At 47.1% G+C, this 5,340-nt stretch overlaps 1 pseudogene; it reads right to left on the bottom strand.

Moving 5' to 3' along the window:
- Window positions 1–1,104: 1,104 nt before the first annotated feature.
- LOC130858475 (serine/threonine-protein phosphatase 1 regulatory subunit 10-like) lies at window positions 1,105–4,433 on the bottom strand (annotated as a pseudogene).
- Window positions 4,434–5,340: the final 907 nt, after the last annotated feature.

Here is a 5,340-nt window from a genome sequence, read left to right as displayed (position 1 = left end):
GATGATATGTGTTCCAGAACTCAAATCCAGCTGGATTGAGACCTCTCAGTGCAGTGGGATACACGATACCCCTTTTACCATCTCCCCACCCCATGAGGAAGAATGAACTTAGCTGAGATGACTTCATAAGTGCAGCTTATCCTGCATAAGAATTCTGTGTGCATGTGTAGGACCCAGAATAGGAAAGTAGAGGTATTCTCCAGGATAACCAGTTTTAGGTTCTCAGGCATAAAAGGTAAGACCAGAAAGGGGCTTGGGATACAGGGCAAATCTCCTCAAACAGTGAAGCCAACTGGGTCTCCTCTTGAGCAGTGCAGGGTACAAAATGCATCTTGTCTCTCTCCTCCCCAGACTGGAGGAAAATATGTACATCAATGTGCACCAGTGATCAGAAAACCCCCAGGATCCCAGGCAGGTGGGCACTGAGGGGGCCGGCTCCTCATCAGCTGGGGAAAGGGGAAAATGGGCCTCAGAGAAGCCATAAAAGAATGGAAGGAGCAAGGCTGCAGTCCACAGGGGTGTGTGTGGGTGGGGTGGGCAGGTGGTCCCTAGGACAGGAGGGGCCTATTGACACTTGGGTGGTAGAAGGCACAGTTGTTCTCATAGTGGCAGTTGCCCTTCATCATAACATGCCAACAAACAGGGCGGTTTCACATGTCTCCTCCATGGCTGTGGCCTTCATCATGCCCTCAATGGCACCCTCCTCCATGGCCAGGGCCATCATGGCCACAGTGCTCATGAGGGGGTGGCCCTTAATGGTCGTGGCCTCAGTGACCAGGGACATCATGAGGCCATGGCCATGGGGCACCCCATATCCAGGGCCTTCATGGGGCCAATGTCCACCACCAGCACCCATTCCTCCACTAGGGCCTTCAAGAAGACGATACCCACCGCCTCCAACCATGCCCCCACCAGGGCCTCCTCATCCATTTGAGGGTCCTCCTCCAGAGCGACCTCCTTTGGCCCCTTAGAATGAGGAGGAAGAGAAAGAGGCTCATTTCCTCCTTGGCCACCATGGCCTCTAGGTATGGTCCAGGACTTGGTCCTGGTCCCCCCTGCATCAGGCCACCCTGCATGGGGTCACTTGGGCCATCCCAGAAGGTATCACCCCCCCCCACCCCTGGGAGGGGTTGGGGGACCCAGGAGACGTGGACCCACTGGCCCACCAGGGCCCACAGGGCCTCCATCAGGACCTGGCATAGGTCCCTTAGGTCCAGGGGGGAGGTGCTGCATGCCCTTGGGGCCCCCAGGGCCTCCCAGTAGAAAACCATTGGCTATCAGACCAGGGCCTGAGAGTCTCTGTGGCATCAGCATCTGCTTGATCTTGTCTGAGTAGTCTGGTTGCTTCAGCAGTTTCTCTGAGGGATGACTGTTAGGGCTACCCATGATGGAGAGGGGATCTCCTGCACATTGATGCCTCCTTCTCCAGGACCCTGGGGGCTTTTCTTGGCACCCATGCTTCCCAAAAGATTGGCCAGAACAGGAGGCAACTCGAAACCACTTGCCCCATTGGGTGAACCACAGACCCCCCTAGGCTCCAGGGTCTCAACATATGGGGACTCATCCATGGAACATTCCTCATCTAGGGGGATGAATTTTGTTGGCGAAGGATGAGGCTCGTGAGGAATTTCCTTGTTCAAGAAGAGCTCCTGAAGGATCCCCTTCTCCTGCTAAGCCTGGATGTACCAATCCTGGCTGTTGCTTCCAGAGGTGATGAGAGGTGAGAGCAGCACCAGGAACTGGGGGCACACCCAGGGCACCTTCTGCTCCAGGTTGTCACGGCTCAGATGCCGGGCTATCTCAAACACCTGTTGGTCTGACAGTATCTTTCACTTACCTGACTCGCCAAAGTCCTTGAGGCAGTATCCATGAGCTCTGGGACTTCAACAAGGGGAACTGGGGACCCTGGACGTTCTGTGTCCATAGCCTCAGAAGGAGGTGCTGGCTCTGGGGAAGAAGGTTTGGCTGTGCTTGGTTCTGTGTTCATTTTCTTTTCAAACAGGCTTGACTTGGCAGCTGTGGACAACAGTGCCGTCTTCTTCTTCTCAATTTTGATGCCTGGAACAGGGACTGAATTGAGTGCATCTAGAAAGCCCAGGCTCTCCATAGGCTATGGTAGGATAATCTTCACTTTGATCTCTTTGGTGATGTTGGGTGTCGTATTGAGTGGCTTGTATTTCTTTTCTACAGCAGGTGCAGCATCTCCTGGGGCAGCTGAGGAACTCTGATGCTTGAGGGGGAATGGGTTTAAGGTTATACTTGTCAGAAACCACCACTGCACTGGCATTCTTCTTCACAGACACCAAAGATGGGGTCTCCAGCTCTAGTCCAGTGGAACAGAACGTGGCATGACTGCGTGCCAAGGTTCAGAGAGACTTGGGCTTCTTCTTCTTCTTCTTCTCGGGGCCCCCTCAGTCTGAGTCTCAGCCTTCACCTCAGTCAACAGTCACTCAGGAGGGGTGGTTTGACTCTTTCCCTCTTCTTTCCATTTCTTCTTATCTTTCTCAGCAGGCTGGGTACTGTTTTGGGAGTGGATGACAGTCATCCAGTTGCTGAAAAGGACAGAGGCCAATTTCCAGAATTCTTCATCCTCACTTGACTTGCTCAGTTGCTTCACAGTTTGGCTGATTGTGCTGCTTGAGATGGTCAACAGTGAGTGGTAGATGATGCAGGGTCAGCAGAATTTGCTGCAAGGGGGAATGTTGTTGGTTGCCTTCGAATATGTCAGCCAATTATTAAGAAACTTGTAACTACCAACATCAGTAAACTTGACCTATATTTCTGGTGAACAGGTCTGCAGGAGAATGTTCAGGTAAGTGCATCAACTCACTATCTTTCGTGTTTCCTTATAAGACTGAAGATCTTTGAAATCTCATCCACACTCTCAACTTCCCCATCTGGGTTAAGGAAGGTATCCAGCTTCCTTAAGCTTAAGGAATCTCTTTGGGGTCTATGGGATCTAAACTCATGATCAAGGTTTTATCCGGCTCGTGGTGGGAGGGGGTTAAAATTTTGGAGAAAAAAAATAAAACAACCAACCAGAACCAAAAACTCAATTATTTGCAGGGCCTCATTGGATCAAAAAGTCTCTAAAAAAAACAAAGGGCAACTCAGTATGCATTCTCTCCACCACAACTCCATTTGGGGGGAGGGGGGGTCATAAAAAAAAGTTCTGAGTGGATTAAAAATAGTAAATGCTAGATGAGTGAATCTGGGTGGGTTTGGGAAGGGAGGGTTGTTAATTATTTTTGAAGTTATGTGGTGATGGTCCTTCAGCCACAGATTTCAAGTCCCAGGCAGTGTGGGCTGGTGGGGTGCTCACGATAGGTGTGAAGGGGAAGAAGACACAAGTGATCGGGTTAGTGGCTGCTGTTTTCCCTCCCCGCACCCCCCCCCCCACCCCCGCATCCTTTCAAGGGCTTAGATGTTGCTGTGGTTTGTTTCTTTTTTCCTTGTGGCCATCCTGTCTTTCTCTGAGGAAATCCAAACATCTGAAAGAACCCCAGAATTGAGCCCTCTATTTCTCCCTTCAGTTCCATCAGAGGGAAAAATGGGGGTGGGTGGAGGTGGAATAAGGGCGCCAGCCCTCTAAATCCCCTGGAATTTAGCTATATGGGTAGGGGCTTGCATCAGGGTGGCAGGTGCAGCAATGACTGCTTGCCTCTTTGTCTGCACCTCTGTGATCAGAAGCAAATCTTCCCCTCGAAGTCATAAGCAAGCCTTCAATAGCCTCCAGAGTTCCAAATAGTTACAGGAGGCAGATTCTGCTAGTGCAGCTGTTGTCTAGGTAGGGAGATAGAATCCTGGTGCTTTCTACTTTGCCGTCTTCCCAGAATCCTGTCTTGCTAACATTTTGCCCTCTGAAGCATAAATTGTGGTGATTACAACCTTTACAGTAAAACCAGGAGCTAAAACTGCCTGTAGTCCTCTTTTCGAGTTTTATTCTAAAGGGAAATTTTAAATAAAAAATAAACATATATTTCACTGATAGGCAATCTCAGAAACAGCAATCTAAATGTTTGATCATAGGGAAATATTAAGTAATTGTGTATTTACTCCAAGAGGTATTTTCTAAAGTGGTCACTCTCTACAAAATTACTCTCTGTTCCATTGCCTTGCTTTAATTTGCTTTATAGAATCTGACATCTTACTATATATGCATTGTTCATTGTATGTCTCTCTCACCAGAATTAAGTCCACAGGGTAAGGGCTTTGGCATATTCATTACCAAATCCTGTCATCTAGAATAGAACCTGGCAAATTATTATTGTTTGTTGGATATATGCATGAGTGAAACATGAAATTTGGGGGGAACATGCTATTTAGTAAAAAGTACAGAAAATAAAATGAATTGTATTCTCTCATTAAAACAATGAAAAAAATGACATACATTGACAGAGTTTGGAATTTAGGAACTTGGAGACAATGGTCATCAAGGTTACGTGGAGAAATGAAAAACAGTTTATATGGTAGGAGACAGGAGTGTCAGCAATGTTTTCTCTCCCTCTTTCTCTTTATTCCTGGTATTAGGGTTTCAAAATGGTTTGTGCACTGAAAAAAAAAACAGAAAACAAACAAAAAAATGTCATTTTCCTAAGGCAGATGAAATTACAGATAGAATATTATGCTTGCCAAACTTATTCCTGACAAATGGGGCTCTATATTCCAGAGTAGAAAGGAATAGTCCCTGGAGCTTTCAGAGAGAGGAAAATAAAGACAAAGAAGGAGGATGATTTGCTTAGTGTTCGAACAATAAGTCACAGAATATGTTATAATTAAGGGATGTGGGGAGCAGGAAACGGAAACTAGCTTCTCTGGTCTGTGTCCACGGGCTCTGTTCTGAATTTAACAATAGAACACCAATAACCAGGCAAGGCCAGAACATAGAGTCACACATTTTGTATATGTCACAAAGGTGCCCGAAGCAGGAAACAAGTGGCAGCTGAAATTCAGACCCTGCTCTACTCTCCAAGCCACTGAAACCTGGTGTGGGCCTGTATCCGCCCAGAGGATATACCTTTTTCTAATTTTCATGAAGGCATTGCAGGGGACAAGTATTGGAATGGGTCTTTGACTTAGCATGTTGGAGTCTGATGCCAAGTAAAATAACCTCTTGGTTGAACCACATCAATCATCACTCCAGTAAGCACTAAGGTCAGGCTTAATATGTAATCTTCAAATAACCATGTGAAAAGGCATAATTAATATTTATGACACACAGTCTGTTACCCAGATTTGCACACATGTTGGAAAACAGAAGTTTATATGCTGGATGTAAATATAGAACATTAATTGACCTTATCTTACCCTAATCCTATTGCCATGATTTAGTGAAGAAAT

Source organism: Hippopotamus amphibius, chromosome 1, assembly GCF_030028045.1.
Source record: "Hippopotamus amphibius kiboko isolate mHipAmp2 chromosome 1, mHipAmp2.hap2, whole genome shotgun sequence".
Taxonomy (NCBI): domain Eukaryota; kingdom Metazoa; phylum Chordata; class Mammalia; order Artiodactyla; family Hippopotamidae; genus Hippopotamus; species Hippopotamus amphibius.
This window is presented reverse-complemented; position numbering and strand designations above follow the sequence as displayed.